Source organism: Tupaia chinensis, unplaced genomic scaffold (genome assembly GCF_000334495.1).
Source record: "Tupaia chinensis unplaced genomic scaffold, TupChi_1.0 Scaffold000644_1, whole genome shotgun sequence".
NCBI lineage: Eukaryota > Metazoa > Chordata > Mammalia > Scandentia > Tupaiidae > Tupaia > Tupaia belangeri.
In genome coordinates this window covers 4,371,759-4,388,650 of record NW_006160165.1, presented here as the reverse complement: position 1 = coordinate 4,388,650, position 16,892 = coordinate 4,371,759, and the positions used below count along the sequence as shown (strand labels likewise).

Sequence of the window (16,892 nt, the reverse complement as noted above, 5' to 3'; positions counted from 1 at the left end):
ACATAGAGACAGAAAGCGAGAAATCACCCCCCAGGGGGGATGGTCACGCCGCAATCCCTTCTCCTCCACTCTCCTCTCGGGATCTTGGGCACGCACGCACATGCGCCCGGCGTGAGTTTTAAGCCACCAGGTCCGGGACACGAACCGCGGTCGACTACGTGGGAGTCCAGCGACATAGCCATTACGCTAACTGCTGGTTCCCGTTGCCTAACTTTTATTAGACATTCATGTTTATCCATTCATTTGAATCAAAATACATATTTGAATGTCCACACAGACATCAACACTACTCTTTATCATGCCAGTTGGACATGTGCTCACCAGAGACAGGCAGAGAGAGAGGGAGAGAGAGCTACGGGGCTTGCCACAGCCCCTCTCCTCCATCTCTCCCTCCTTCAGGGCCTTCGGACACACTCACTTATGCGCACAGCATGTTTCTCAAGCCGCCAGGCTCGGAACTTGAACCTGTGGTCAGCCATGGGGGACGCAGCCGCCTTAACCACTGGCCCACAGGGCTGGCTGTACATCAGACTTTGAATCTAGTCAGTGAGGGCCTTTACCGGCCAGTGCCCGAGAACCAGAGCCTTCGCCCATGACGCCCTCCTTTCCCCTGGGGACGTGAGTTAGCGTGGTTCCGACAGTTCACTCAGCTGTCAGCTCACTTCCGTTGGTGGTTACAGATGTGCCTGGCCAAGTCTCTAGTCACTCACCTCTGTCTCTGGAGTCTCACCCTGGAGCGGGCCCCCTCGGCTGTGTTCTGTACACTGGGAGTGAAATCACTGTTAGTTTTCTGACAAGGGGAAACACTGACAAGCAGAAAATGAAAACCTACGAGTTCTCTCCCACTGAAGCTATTCATGAATACTGGAGCCTAAAGAAAGGGTCTGAACTAAACATTGAATTTGTGGTCCTGGAAGAATCTGGGGATGAGATAAATTAGAGTGATGATAAAGCAAATGAACAACGTTCTTGGTTTCATTTCTTAAGCCATCATGTTAAGGTAGCATGGGACTGGCCCCATGGTCTAGAGTTTTAGGGAAGCAGATCCCACATGGCCAGCCTCAGTTCAAATCCTGGCACTGGTGGCTTGTAAAGCATGCCAGGAATGTGGCATCCATGCTCAGGATTCCAGTGGGGTGGAGACGTGGCGCCTGGCGTGCCCTGGGGTGCTCTCTCTTGCCCTCTCGGGTCTCTCTCCGGCGCTGCACCAGAGAGACCGTGGCATTGACCGCAACTCCTTAAGAGGTCAGTCTCTCCGCCTCCTGCCCCAGCACACCACAGCGGACATCGTACTTCTTGGGGGAGATGAGTGAAATAAAAATGATTATGAACTTGCTGCCCCTGTGTCTTCAACCACTTTCCTTGCTCTTGTCACTTACAGAAGAGTACTCAATGAAGACTGAAGGAGGCGGGTTAGATGCACGTCAGGAAAAGGGCTCTCCTTGGCTACGGGCCTGCGGGCCTGCGGGCGTTCCCTCTCTGGGCTCAGGCTCCTAGTGCAGGAAGCACCTCTGAGGCAACTGAATTAGCTCCAGTCAGCAATGTCTGAACTGACCACCTGCCCTGTGGCCTGTGCCTTCAGAAGTCATTGGCTCTGCAGGACGGGTCAAGTGTGCAAAGACATCATCTCAGAGCCCCGAGGACCCTTCACCCCGTTTACTAATTATGTTCCACACGACAGACTGTGGTCTCGGCTGGCAAGCCCGAGGCCTTCCCAGGAGCCGGAAGATCTGCAAGAACTCAGACTGCCAACTTCCTGCTGACCGCCGTGCCCCTTTTTGTCCTGTCCCCTTCCCCAGTGCCCTGTGGTGGATCGATGGCAGAACATCCCACACCTAGAAGCCTGTGGGCTCCAGCTGCAGGTGGGGGACCCCACTGATAGCCCTCCCTGTCCCGTGCTGTCCTAGCCCCCATGGATGGCCCTGGTCCCCACTGATGGTCCCATCCCCCATGCTGCCCTGGCCCCCACACAGCCCCCGCCCCCACGCTGCCCTGGCCCCCACGCTGCCCCGGCCCTCATGGATGGCCCTGGTCCCTACTGATGGTCCCGGCCCCCACGCGGCCCCGGCCCCCATGGATGGTCCCAGCCCCCACGTGGCCCCGGCCCCTGCCTCCTCGTTTGTCTCTGTGCTTCTGCCCTGACCTTTTCCTTCAACTCTTTTTTAAGAGCCCCATGATCCAGCTGAACAAAGGGTGTGGAATGTCATGGCCCCCTCAGGGTGGCAGTCCCGAAAAACCCTCATGTTTGACTTTCAGATGTCACCTCCTGGCCTGGGTCTGCCCCACCGCTGGGTCTCTGCCTGCTCCCCACTACCGGGTCCTGGGAGGAGCCCCACAGCTGCCAGTGCAGAAACACCTGGCTGTCCTTCCTGTCCTTCCTCCCCCGCTACCTCCCATTGCTTTCCCACTGTGTGCAGAACTGTCCCTCAGGGAAACCACAGGGACCCAGATCCTGGTTCCGGGCGGGCGCTGTCCTGGAGCAGTGCTCGCAGGGACAGCCCTTCTCAGTCAGAACTCCAAGTATTTAAAGTGAAAACTCGCACCACTGTCTTGGGGTGTCAGAGCATCCTTTCCTCTGTGGGTTCTCCTGAGTGTCACTCTCAAAGTCAGATTTGTTTACTGACTACTCCTGTCTACCGTCTCTCCTTCCTGCCAGAGGTGGCATGACGGCAATGTCACCTTCGTTCACGCCTGGCTATGCAGACCCACCAGGAGGCGTCCATCAGTACTTGAGACTCCTCGGCCCTGAAAACGTGGGACGTTTCCTCTCAGGTGGGCACAACATCGCGGAATCTTGGAGTTCCAAGAGGCTCCGGAGGGCCTGGGACCCGGCTGCCCCCACAGAGCGGAAATCCCGGGATGAGTCACTGGCTGACAGTCATCTTCGCTTTCTTCTTGTCCACAGTGAGTCTAGGATGGGGGCCACCTTCTCGTGGCCCACTCCTCTGTGAGAGAACCCTCAGTTCAGCCCAATATGCTTTGGTGAGAATGCTGACTTCCACGTAGACCTACAGGCCAGGCCAGACCTGCAGGCAGCCCAGGGCACCTGCAGCCCATGCACACCCACCTGCCCCCCATTCCCAGCGGGTCCACGGGCTGTGGAGCCTGCGCAGGGCTGGCTGGGCTCAGGGTGGCATTTCCAGTCCTGAGAAGACTTCTGGAAGCTGCTCACGCTGTGGATGTGAGTTCTTAAAGACGTTCTGAAACTGAGGCTGAGGACTGAAGACTCTGTCCTGCTGCCCCTGGGTCTGTAGTCACGGAGCCATGGCATTTCCTTGCCAACGAAGCTAGCCAGTTCAGGTTTCCTGCCACCACACGGCCAGTCATGGGAGGGATTTCTGATGCTGCCCGATCGGAGCTGGTATGGAGGTTGGCTCTCGGTGGGGCCTGCAGCACTCACTACTGTGGACCCTGGCCCTCAGTCGCCCCCGTGACACTGTGTAGGTAGGAAGATGGGGGCAGTGGCTTCGTGTGGGTCTCTTGGCTCAGCGGGATTCACTTACACTGGGCTCTGCTGGCACGTGGGAGAACCCTGCTGCGTGAGTTCTAGAACAGCCTACTCTTTGGCAAAGGAAACTGAACTTGCCTCCCTTGCAGTTTACAATGGTCTCCGTAGCTTGTACTTTATGGCGTAAGTAATCCTACCCCTGGCTTTATAGGGAACACAGGGTCCCTGGAATCACATGCACGCACACACACACAGTTTGCTTAATATAATCCAAGAAGGTCAACTCATGGGTCGAATCCAAATATATAATTCAAATTTGAAAATATTAAAACAAGTCAACTTGTTCACAGAATGTGAGTGGTTTGTACATCTTTTCCAAGCACGTCTGGGAGAAAGAAAGAGAAAGAGAGAGAGAGAAAGAGAGAGGGAGGGAGGGAGGGAGAAAGGAAGGAAGATAGGAAGGAAGGAAGAAAGAGAGAGAGAAAGGTGCTTCTGAGTGAGGGAAGCAGCCTTAGCAGCCCTGGGCTCCTCCTCCACAGCTTCTCCCTCAAGACAGCTCCCTGAGCGAGGACTCACAGCCTCCTGGGGGGACAGCGATGAACTGCGAAGGCCGTGTGCGTGTACGCGCGTGTGAGGGTGGCGGTGCAGGGAGGCGCTCTGCCTCAGACCTGGGGAAGCTGAATCCTTGAACTCTGCACAGCCTGGCTGGGGGCTGGAGGCAGCAGGGAAATGAGGTACTTTTACAGAGCCCTCCCTGCCTGCAGGCGTTTCTGATCTGAGGAAAACACTTTAATTAATATGTAAAACAGCGGTGGGAAGAAAGCAGGGTTAATTTCCAAACCACATCACTACAGGCTGCACTCAGGTTATGAAACCTTGGAAGCTTGAGGAGTTCCTGTTAAACGCACAGAGGCGCTTTCCTGTTGGAGCAGCTCAAGGCACTCCAAGCCCTTTCATCTGCCCCCCACCCAGTGCCATTTCTCCGGGGGTGTTTGTGTGCCTCCAGGGCGCCCCCCACCCCCGCCCCCGGCCTAGAGGCAATTGTTTGGGGCCAGCCTGGAAGCTGCCTCCCCTTTCCTGTCCTGCTGTTTCTCTTATTTCTGCCTGGTTGCCTCTGAGGCTCTAGGGCACAGGCATCTCCACCGCCCGCGAGAATGTTCAGCACTGTCCAGGGTGAGCCGCTGCTCCTCTGCTGCTGGGGGTCATGCATCCAGGCCCGGCAGAGCAGCCAGTGCCCAGGGGCCAGCACCAGCGCCTGCCACACAGTGGGTCTCCCGAGGTCAGGAATGTGAAGAAGCAGAGCTGACCGGGGACTCGTCCTGAGGTTGACCTGCAAGGGCTTCACCAGTGCTTGGACAGCTGATATGACTACAGGACGCAGATGGCTTCCTAGGGATGCGGGGCACGGGTGTCCTTCCCCCACTGGCCCCCCTCTGTGGCTCGAGGATGCCTCAGAAGCAGCCCCGGAGACACCCGGTCAAGGAGTCAGCAGCTGGGGCAGAAGACCCGCTCACAGCGGTGCTGAGCGCAGCACCTGCGGCTGGCATTCGTTCCATTCTCTGGGTGTCCTGGGTGTGGACACCATTGCTGTCCGATGGCTGGACCCGCTCCTGCGGCCCTGCCCTCTCCTCCTGTAGCCCGCTGTCCTCTGCTAACCTCTCTCGTATGAAGGAGGGCCACGCGTACGTCCATCTGTCCAGCCGTCCACCCCGAGTGGGACACACACCAGATCCCACGGTGCACTCGCCCGTGGGGCTTCGAAGTGCCTTGTAAGCATCAGAGAGTTTTCTTGTCTCACGTATATCGGGTCGTCGGAAACTCATGGCGTATTTTTCTATACATCATGACTTTTCTGATGACCCAATAGAAAAACACAAGAACAAAAGTAAAAACAATCTTTAAGGAATTTCTGCATTGAAGAGCTGATACTTAACGAAATAATTAAGTTTGCTGGTAATTTTAAAAAGGATTTTTTTTGCTATTTTTTCCATAAAAATCACTCAAAATTATCTTGCTAGTTTCTCTCTTACTGTAAAACGTTTAGGACTCAAGGAACTAGAAATCCCACAGGTTGACTGGAAGCAGGTTTTCAACTGAGTGTGCACCTGCCTCCTGCAGAGGGCTGTGGACGGTGTGGTCGAGCTTGACCCCCAGGGTTTCTAATTGATGAGTCCCGGGGGCCAAGACCCTGCTTCCCAGCAAGGTCCCAAGTGTGGCTGCGGCCACTGCTTCCAGTGCCCTGGAGACCTGTTTTGGAAGCCTGGCCCGAGAGCCAGGCGCTGCCGGAAGCATGGTCAGTGAGCTCCCACGACTGTCTTCCCTCTCTCTGTCCCTCCCTGCCATCGCCTCCTGCACTGGTGGAGAAGCAGGCTAACCCCTGCCCTTCCCAGGTTTCCAGCTGCTTCACAGCTGATTCCAGAGAGAGGTTTCCTCAGCAGCCATGCACATTTTCTGAAGTCCAACTGGCTCTACCTGGCCACACGCTCTCTCTGGCCCAGCCACTAGATGCCCTGATTATCCAGGTTGGGCCAGGACTACCTATGGGTGAGCAGGTGGCTTTGTGACTGACAGGTCTCCTGACCACTCACATTCAGAATTTCATCTAAAGGAGGATTGTGGGGCCAGTGAAGTGTTACACATAACGATGCAGCTCTCTCTCTCTCTTAACCTCTCTGAAGTTTATTTCATTCGTCAGATAATTGGTTCCATAATACCTATATTTCAGAAGCATTGTGCGGACTAGAAATAGCACCTGCTAAAAACACCAGCCATTGCCTGCCGCGTGGGACAAGTGGAATAAAGACGGCTGGGGACCAAGGGGCAGTCACCGTCTCTGACTTCTCGCTCTCCTGGTACAGGTAAGAGCACCTGTGGGTGTCTGGCATCCGGTGGGTAAACACCCACCGTGTCACCATCCCTGGCCATGTCTTGCTCACGAACTAGTGATCAACCCCTCTCCATCCGTTATGTGAGCACCGAGGCTCTCTGTTGGAAACAGGGCTTCCTGGCTCATTGTAAATGAGGCTGAGGAACTCCCCTCAAGCTAGCCCCATCACACGCCTACTTCCCTCCAGTCAGAGATTCTGGAGCAGCAAGGGGCTCCTCCCACTGCCCAGGCTCATGTTCACGTGGCTCTCACTGCTCACTCCTTGTCGAAGCCCTCTCTAAGCTTCAGGTACTCACAGGTCTCCGAGAGCGCTGTGAGATGAGATCTTCTTTCTTCCAGCTGATACAGCTCCAGCGTTCTCCTCGTAGGTCCCTCCTCCACACCTCTGCGAAGCTTATATTCAGGTAATTACGGTACTCAGTCACCTTGGTGGAGGGGCCAAGTACCCACCTGTGTCCCCTTTGCTGCATGGATAGGGACTCCCACACACCCCAGCCACCTGGAAGGTGACGAGGGCGATAATAACAACTATTGTTCACTGAGCACTTATTTTGTGCCATGACACATCCTCTTTTCCCTGAGCTCTCACTTTGCCTCAGGTAGGTGTTCCATTTTGCAGAGGAGAGCAGGGATCCCTTGGTCCTGTCGGAGCTGCCCGAGCTGTCATTGTCACAGCCCATGGACGCAGTCTCTGCAGTGTCCCTGGTTCTCGGCATCCTCCAGACCTGGGTCAGATCTGTCCCATGAAGAACTGGGGAGCGTTAAGTTGATGTTTCTGCTGCTCTAAATTGGATAACACATAAATTCTCTCCCCTCCACCACTCAGTGAAGTCTTGGCAGTGGGTGAAGACTCCTCACCTAATTGTTGCCATGGGCGATTTTCTCAGATCACTGCCCTGGCCAAGGGCATCACACAGTTCATGATGAGATGAAGAGATGCCTTTGTTGGTGCAAAGGCAGCCCAGGTGACCCACGTCCATCCGTGTCCTGAGTCCCCCCTGATTTTAAGCACCAATTAACTTCAGAGGTTGCTAAGGAGAAGCTCAGACGTCTGTCTTCTTTGCGAGTAGCGAGGGAGGGCCTTAGCTGGGGGAGCAGGCAGGTCCTGCCCGGGTCCCTGTCCTCACCTCCTCTCTGCTGTCCTCAAGCACAACCACCTTGGGGGCGGGCCAGCACTTTCTGGCCACTGCTGAGTCCTGCCCAATGTCCCTGGCAAGCCCGTGACCTCGAATAGCCTGAAGACGAAATTCTGGGCTTTGAATGCCAAGGAATCCTGCCAGTCCATCGGGAAAGGTATTGAAAGCATTTCTCTCCTCGGCAGATACACTTACTTGACTTACACTTTAACGCTTTATACAAGATAAATGAATTACAATTTGGGAGGCCCTACGTGGTCTCATGCCTTCTCCGTAATTGTGCTCTCGTCCATCCACCAAGTGCAATAAATAACTGGAAGAAATGAAGGAGTGACATCTCGGAACTGATTACCTCAAACGCTTGACAATGAAAGTGATAATCAATATGTAACTCCACTTCTATTTGGGTCTGAAGAGGGCTTCTTTGAACTTTGGGGTTGACTGGAAAACATTCCCAATTTATGGAGAGAAAACTTCAGACTTTTGGATGGAGGCAACGCCAGTGGGAACACGAGACGAGTCTGAGAAGATCTGGGCTAGCCCGGCCGTGAACACTGTGCACCTGCGTGACTGGGGAAGGAAAAGACTCTCACCTCACCCGCGGGAGCCAGCTGAGTGGCGGCATGAGACTTGTGGGGAGCCAGTGTGGGGCGTGTGGTCCTCCTTTCCAGCCTCCTCATTTCCCCCCCTTTTTTTCTTTTCTTTTGGGGAGGAGGCAGTACTGCCTAGGGAGGAGAAAGCACATCACACTTGCTGGGTGTGGAATTTAAGAAAGCCTGGGGGGAAAAGAAGAAGGCTTATGATTGAATTCTGCCTATTAATGAAAGTTAATCTAAATCAAGGCTCACATAGCTCTTCCATGAATACAATATTGCACCTACAGGCAGGAGGATTGGGTACATTTTACTATCTTCATTAATCGTCACGCTTGCTGTTCAAGGCAGTGGCTGCAGACCCAGCTGAGAAGAGGCGTCCTCTTTCCTGTCTTCTGTTCTCTCAAGTCAAGAAAACATTCTTTCCTTAGTAAGACATTTCTCTTCTCTCACAAAGACCTGGCTCACTTTTTGTGATATTTAGAATCACTGGGGCATGTTCAGACGTGGGGTTGGCTGAGAGCTCGGACCATGTGTAAAAACAATGCCTGGCGCTCCGCATGGTGTTCATAATCACCATGCTTTGCTGTCCCAGGCAGGCCAGGCAAGGTACAATGAGAAAGACCACTCGGAGGCAAGGCCACTACTGAAGTTTGCCCGAAGGATCTAGGCTTCCTAAGTGAAGGCAATACGGGAACGTAAGCCCAGCCTGCCGGGAAGAGTCGGTCCCTGCAGTGTTTCGGTTTGGTCCAGTCCAGCGGCACTCCTGACCTGCGGGCCAAGTGTTCAGGATGTGCGGTAAGGCGAGATTTCTTGTAAACGATCTTATTAACCAAGCAGACTCTTCCCTGTGGCCCTCTGTTCCGTCCTGCAGCCATCGGCTGTCCTTACAGCTGAAAAAAGAATTCACTGTGGGAAAATCAGTGGACCACTCGCATACGGACGTAGGTCAATGCCAGAGCCCGTGCTGCAGATGTACCGACGTTGGTGCCGCCGGTACCGCCACCTGACCCGGCAATCTCTGGGCATGAGAAGCGCGATTATGGTCAGATTATCTGGGCCGTTGTTTCAATAGCTAATTCAGTGATTTTAGTGAGTAGACAAAAAGCCAGAGCATTTGTGTTGATGTAGATTTTGGACGTCTTTTACGTAGGCAATTCTTGCTCAGTCTGTTTTCCAGGTGGTTTTGAAACTGTGGTTCTGCTTGTAGCTTGGAAAATGAAAGCTTTGGAGCCAGCAGGTGGCATGGAGACTGAGGTGCTGGGTCCCAAATGACCAAGTGCTCATTCAAATTCCGACCTGGCGGCTGGAAGGCACCGGGCACCCGAGAAGAGAATGGAGGAGAAGGGATTGTGGCATGGCACCCTCCACGCGAAGTGGCTCCTTGCATTCCCTCTCTCTGGCTCTCTTTGGTAAGCACATGCATCCTCTATAAAAACTGCAAACTAAAAGCTCTGAAGCCGGCTGCACTTGGGAGTTCAGCAAATCAGGGCAGTTGATTCTGATTTTCATTTGAGGTACAAGTCCAGGAGCTGATAATGCGTTGTGAAGGGGACCACTTTCACCGAGTGCATAAACAGCAGGAAACAGGAGAAAGGCTGGGCAGGCAGCCAGTCTCTGAAGGACCTGCCGCATCTGCATCCACATGCAACTCTGGCTCGGCCCAAGGTGAGAGCCGGTTTCTCCACTCTGGGTTTTCAAGGTTGAGCCTAATGGAAGACAGCGAGGGTGACGGGTAGTGAATAAACAGACTCACCGGCATGGCAGACTTCTTTTCCTTCTCTCCCCAGAGGGCGCATCAGAGAGACAGAGGCAGGAAGAGAGAGCACATCCTAAGTGGAGTGGCTCATGTCACAAATCCCTTGTAATTTCTCCATCCTGCAAGGATTTGGGGCAGGTGTGCCACCTTCCCGGTGAGCTTTTCAAGCTGACAGGGCCAACATCTGGTCAGCCATATAGTATCTGCTTGCCTCAACCACTGGGCCAAGCAGCCCAAGACTTGTGTCCTGTGCCCTGGCACACCTGCTGGTGGGTAGATGCCGAGACCAACCGTCAGGGCTGTGTTTGCTTTTGAAACAAGATGGAGCCTCCATTGCTGACTGGGAACTTTCCAAAGGCATTACAAGCGAATGCCTCCAGGGCATGGCAGTGTGTGGTGAGAGGGTCTCTGGTTGGCAGCATGGCCTCCGCCTCCCCTTCTGGGCACCTGCAGGGAAAAGATGCCCATCTGAGTCCTGTGCTGAGAGCTGAGGGAGCTCATCCTCTGCGTTGGTTCCCAACCGTCCTGCCTTCCACGCTGTGACCTGCGTGAACGCAGGTGGTCGGCAGTGTATGAATCGTGAACGGCAGCATTTTCACGAGCCACACGTCTGTGAAGACCATAGTGGCATAATTTCCAGGAATCTCATGGAAACGCACGTGTTTTAGCACAATGAAGCCAAAGGACAGCACCTCCTTTTGTGTGAAGACAGCCGTTTTATAGGCCAAGTAATGCCTCCATCAAACATAGTCATTATATTTAGTAAACCGGTTATTGATTGCAAATTTGTTCTTGTTTAAGAATGACCTTTTTCTCTAGGTTAAAATGTAGATTGGACTGAGGGCCAGCGGGTGGTGTGGTAGTTAAGACTCTGGCTTCCCACATGGCCGACTGTGGTTTGAGACCTGGACCTGGTGGCTTGAAAATCACACTGGGCATTGCGTGTGTGTGCCCAAAATCCCAAGAGAAGAATGCAGGAGAAAGGATTGAGGCATGACCATTCCCCCTGGGGGTTAATTTCTCACTTTCCCTCTCTCTGTCTCTCTCCATTGAGCATTCATGCTCTACAGCAAAAAGCTAAAAAAGTGAAATAAAAAAAAGTGCACTATGACCCACTGTCTTGTTTTCCTGTTTGCCAGATGTAGGCCGATTTCCGGGAGGGTCAACAAGCGTGTACAACTGTGGTCACCCTGCTCCCAATTCCCTGCACATGGAGACGGTGAGAGCCGCCCCTGCCCATCCTGCAGGACCCCTGATGCCCAGCTGGTGAGCCCACCTCAGCTCATGCCGAACACGAAATTTATGTAAACTTCTACTTTTTATTTGCTCTGCATTAGCTAAGTGAAGCAGGCGAGTGGAATATGCTGTCAAGGCAGAACCCGAATAAGATTAATCAATGAAGTCTGTGCAGCAGCTGCGATGGCTAATTTCGGGGTATAGGGAGGCTCTGAGTGTAGTTTCCTGGAGGGTCTTCGTTGGGGGGCTCATTTGCTTGCTTTTTAGTTGAAACGTAATGTGTGGGGTTTGTTTTTGTGTTTTGCAGTTTATACTCTTAGGTTTTCTTGTAGTTTCATCCCACTAAAAATTCTAACCCTTCTTTAGCTGTGTCTGAGTATAGTATGGCAGTGACCAGTTAAGTAAATAAATTGGTCCCTTTAACTGTGGAGCAGGTGAATGACCTTCTGAAACACACACGCTCTGCTGCAATGCAGCCCCAGAGCAGACAAGTGGCCAGGTGAGGTGCGATTGGTGTGGTGGTGGTGTATCAACCGAGGCAAGGCTGACACCTGGGAATTCTTACGCATTTTCCTAAGCGACTGTTACATAAATATTGAGACCGTGTGTATCTGCAAGTAGTTGTTGCTCTGATATTTAAAGAGACTTCTTATTTCATTTTTCCTTCCTGGAATGAAGAATCAAGAGACCAGGGTTTACATATTGAAAACTAGAGACCAAACCAAACAGTGGCTTATTCTTTAAAGTAAACAGAGCAAAGGCTGTCGGTGGCAGATGGGACCAAGAGCCGGTCTGCGCAGACAAAGAGGAGATTATGAAAACAAAAATCTCTTCCACTGAAATAATTGCCTTTAATTACTGATCCAGGAACTGCATTTAGTGTTTTGCATTTGCACAAATTTTAAGGGTAAACGATGCTGGCAAACGCCAATCAGAAAACAGAGTCGATGGTTTTGGATTTGGTAGAGAGGTATCTGAATGCCCGCCTCCTCCTGACTCTGCCTGCATAGATGCCACTTCTCTCGCAGGCCCAGCTCAGACCCCTGGCTCTTCAGGACCCCCAGTCAGTGCTCTCCCACCTCTGCACTGTGTCCTGAAGCCCACTGCGGCGATGCCTTGTCAGCGGGCTTAACTTCTTCCCTGAGTGACGGCGCGTAGGAAAGAGGCCGGCTCCATCCTGGGTTTGGAGTTCCTACGCGAGAGATGGTAACAGACAGAGGCTTCCATAGGTGAGCCACTTTGCTCTGTGTGCATGGGAAGCTTCGGGGGGTGGGCTGTTCCAGTCTGCCCCTTTCCCTCCCCAGCTGCAGCAATACAGAGTCCATCGTGAACTGGTGGAGGGTGGATATGGAAGTGTGTCCACGAGGCACTCTGGTTTTAAAAGTTTATTGGGGTATTTGGAACAAGACCTCAGGCTGTCTCCAGCCGATAGCAATACCTGATCCTTCAGCCCATGAATGGACAGAAAACGAGTCGTCGTAAGGTTGCTCCAGAGCGGCCAGGAGCCTGAGGACCCCCACCCCACTCAGGGCTTATTGTGCATTCAGCAGGCAGAGCTGGTCCCTGAGGACTGTGAAGTCCTTGTTTGCAGGGGTTGTTGTCGTCGTTGTTGTTTTTAAGTCTGACCCTGGTTGGGGTCATTCTGTGTTCTAGCAAATCCGAGCTCTTTTAAGGAAGAATCATTGACCTCAGTGGACAAGTGTCACAACGGGGCTGGTGGGCCCTGCTGAGACCACTGGGCCTTTCAGAGTCCCCTGCTGGCTCCTGACCAAAGGTCCTCCAGCAAAACTCCACCGGAGTCGAGGACCAAACTCTTGCTGTGGATTCCATCAGCACTCCTTGTAATTACTACGCAGAGTATGCACTTTGTTCTACACGAGCAGTAGTCTCCTCTACTTTTTTTTTTTTTTTTGAGAGGTTTTCGCTATAGGGCATGTGCGCTCACCAGACAGACAGAGAGAGACATAGAGACAGAAAGCGAGAAATCACCCCCCCAGGGGGGATGGTCACACCACAATCCCTTCTCCTCCATTCTCCTCTCGGGATCTTGGGCACACACGCACATGTGCCCGGCATGAGTTTTAAGTCACCGGGTCCGGGACGCGAACCGTGGTCAACTACGTGGAAGTCCAGCGACATAGCCATTATGCCAACTGCTGGTTCTCTCCTCTACTATTTTTCACAAAGTTCTGTTAGGAATCATTAACCTGCTGTGTTTGAGAAAGCAACTGAATTCTATGAATAAAGCTGAACTTCGCTGTAGCTGGAAGCACGGTCTCTAGCCCCAGTGGTCCACGCCATGGTCATGCATCTTTTTAAAATGGTGGCTGTAGGGTGACATCACAATATGAAGAAGTAGATCTGGTAGAAATGATTATTTGTGCGTGCATGTATGGAATGTACATATATAATATATGTAATATATATGTGGTATATATATGAGAGGACTTTAAAAAATTAGTGGAAAGGGAACCAGCAGTTAGCGTAATGGTTATGTCGCTGGACTCCCACGTAGTCGACCGCAGTTCGCGTCCTGGACCTGGCGGCTTAAAAATCACGCCGGGCGCGTGTACGTGCATGCCCAAGATCCCGAGAGGCGAATGGAGGAGAAGGGATTGCGGCGTGACCATCCTTCCTGGAGGGTGATTTCTCGCTTTCTGTCTCTAATGTCTCTGTCTGTCTGGCAAGTGCACACGCCCTATAGCGAAAATCTCTGCAAAAAAAAAAAATTAGTGGGAAAACTGAATTAAAGTACAAATTTATTTTGGTGAAAAAATTAAAATTCATGTATTTTAAAAAGTAACATACATGTTCACAAGCTTTCTGAAAACCCTTTGTACATGTGTGATATGTACATTATGAAAGTGTATATGTGTGTATAAACATTGCATGTCCACACACACATGTGCACACACATACACGTGCACACACATGTCCACACACGTCCACACACGTGCGCGCGCACACACACACACACACACACACACACACACACACACACACACTGGTCCTTTGGATGGTCTCTATTCCTTTGCAAAGCTTTTTCTTATTCCAGGAAAGTATTTGACTTGCAAAAGTGTACTCAAAATATTTAGGTTGTTGATTCAAAATAACTCTTCCTGGAAAAAGCGTGGCCTGTGCTCAGGCTCACAGTGCTATCTGAGTCCGTCCCAAGCTCTGAAGAACTGTATTTCTGGGAGAATTTTGTCCTTTTGTCCTTTCCATAATTCACCATCGACCGTACACTGAGGCGCAGGGACAACTGAGGCTGTTTCACAGAATCAATAGGGGAATTTTATTGCCTTTTAAAACCACTTCTTCCCTTTCTCATTTTCCAAAGTTCAGTGTTCTAGAATCTTTTTTCCATTATCAGAGGCCCTCATTTGTTTACTGAGTTTGCTGTCGTCCGGAAGAATTTGCAAGTTCTCCTTGCAGTAGGAGGTAGCTCCTCAGAGTCGGCACAGGGGTCCGACCTTCCAGCTGAGGTGTGTGCGTGTGACCTGCTCGTTTCTCATCTTTGAGTTACGATACAGTTGTAGTTGGCTAGTAAGTATATACTAAGTAGTAGTATGATTTCTTAAGAAATGAGTTTGGTCTTGGAAAGAAAGTAGATTTCTCTTGTAATCAAAAAGACAAAAACAAAAACAAACCAAAAACAGAAACAAAAACAAGCGCCCTTCACTACTCCCTAAAGCTCCCGAAGCATTCCCAGAGTTCCATCACCCACCTCCTGCCCCGAAAGCTTCCGTTCTCCGCACATCGCTATCGACTTGGCTACAGAGTGAGCTAATTCAGAATAGGACACTGGCCATCTTCCGGGAGGGCTTCCTCTGAGGTGCCCAGGGGCGAATGACCCAGGGTTGTCTTGCCGACTGTGGTCTCAGTGGGCACACCAGGAACCCTTCCTAGGACTTCCCGTACAGGCCCCGAGGCTGACTCTGTGATCCCGAAGGGCCCAGGATGGTGGGAGGAAAACTACTAACCTTGTGTGTGCGTGTTCCGTGAGACTTTGAGGTAGGTGCTGTGCGTACGCTATCTCAGCGGATCTCCGCTCCAGGGACGTCCCACCTGGGCAGACCTTCAGAGGGGTTAAGTGACCGGCCAGTCACGGCAGGTCATAAATGAGGAGGCGGCCTCAGACTCAGGTCAGCATCTTTCTGCTCTTAGCTCTTCAGTGATGGTATCCTGTCGTCATCTTCTTCCCAGGGTCTTAGGCCCACAGACCCTTTGTGGGGTTTCTGATACCCACCTGCTGCTGACCCCTTCAGGTGCCCAGAGCTCGCTCAGTCACGATCCCATACATTGCAAGGGTGGATTCTTAGCAGCACTCACGTCGTGCCCTCTGTTCACCCACTCACTCATTCCCTTACCCGCCCAGCTTCCAGGTTGTTCACTACACTCAAGGCACTGGGTGCGATTCCTTGGAATGAATAACCCCTGCTCTGAAAATAATAATATCATCATCTTTATTATTTATAGCAACAGTGTTACAGATTGACTTGTGCTCACACCTCAGCAACTCATGCATTAAAATTCCTAGACTCCAGACCCACAAAATGAGGCCACTTTTGGAGACTGGGGCTTTACAGAGGTAGTCAAGGTTAGACGAGGTCATTAGAGTGGACTGTAACTCAGTGGAATTGGTGTCCTGGTATGAAGGGTGAGCTTGCACACAGGCATATGCACAGCCAGATGAAGACGTGAAGAGACGCAGGGGGAAGAGCCATTTGCAGTTAAGGAGAGAGGCTGGGACAGGTGCTCCACGGTTCTCTTAGGAGCCAGTCCTGCCAACACCTTGATCTTGAACGTCCAGCCTCCAGAACCACAAGGTGATCAATGGGTGCGTGCAGCCACCCAGGGCGTGGTCCTTTTCTAGTAACTTTAACCAACATAGGGACCCTATGCCTACGCGGATGCAAGGCGTGGCACATGGGGTGTATGCAACACTGGCCTCCGAACCCCACCTTGGCATCACCAGGACTGAGTTAGAGAGTCAGACTCTTGCCTGAGACCACACAGAAGGGCAAGAAGCCCAGGGCTCTAACGCACACATCGGACGCTGAGCCACGAACTTCCACGTGGCCAGTTCTCTTCTCCTGTTTGCTAGATCTCGCTCCCATGAGAGCCGCACTGAGGACTGTCCGTCTGTCTCGCTTGTCAACATCTTCTGAAGAACAATGGCTTTCTCAAGCGGGTAAGATATTCAGGGGTTCTCATGTTCCCAGTCTTCGCATAGCAGAAAAACTCAGGTAGAACGAATAAGGTAATCACATTAGCAAACCATTACCTCTGAGCTGAAGAGCAAATACCCCTGTGATTTCTGGCAACAAAGGATTTCCCTCCCCAGCAGAAGCCAGAGCGTGCTATATAGTATCCTCTTTAATGAACAGGTCACTGTTTACATCACACAACCAAATGCGACTTCAGAATCAGATCAGCTCCGGGTCAGGAGGTCGGGGCTGGCGGGAGCGAACTTGCACATGGCCCGTCTCTGAGGGCTTATGCGGGGAGGCAAGCTTTGCTCCTTTCTGCACCCGCTCTCTCAGCTGAAAAGGTCTTTTTCTCTTGTTGGATCTGGAAATTGTTTACAATTCAGGGAAGAACAAGAGAGGACCTTTGAAAAGCAGGCATTGTGGATATGGATGGCAAATCCGCAGCCTCGTCAGGAATCTGCCTTTCTGGGAGATTCTTTTCAGGTTGGACTGTGGTCTTTGTAAGTGGGTTTCTCTGAGTTACTTTAAGAAAAGATTTATTTTTAAGAAAGGGAGAGAGAGAGAGAAAGAGAGACAGACAGTAGGCAGCCCCGGCAGGGCCCTCAGCCACAGCCCACCAC

The 16,892-nt window shown here is 52.0% G+C and overlaps 1 long non-coding RNA gene across 1 annotated transcript; it reads left to right on the top strand.

Annotated features, from left to right (window-relative positions):
• The first annotated feature begins 150 nt into the window (after positions 1 to 150).
• LOC114009853 (uncharacterized) lies at positions 151 to 3,687 on the top strand. Its single transcript, XR_003551246.1, has 3 exons — positions 151 to 1,862; positions 2,657 to 2,772; positions 2,906 to 3,687. It is a non-coding gene; the product is annotated as an uncharacterized LOC114009853 (long non-coding RNA).
• The last annotated feature ends 13,205 nt before the right edge of the window (positions 3,688 to 16,892 follow it).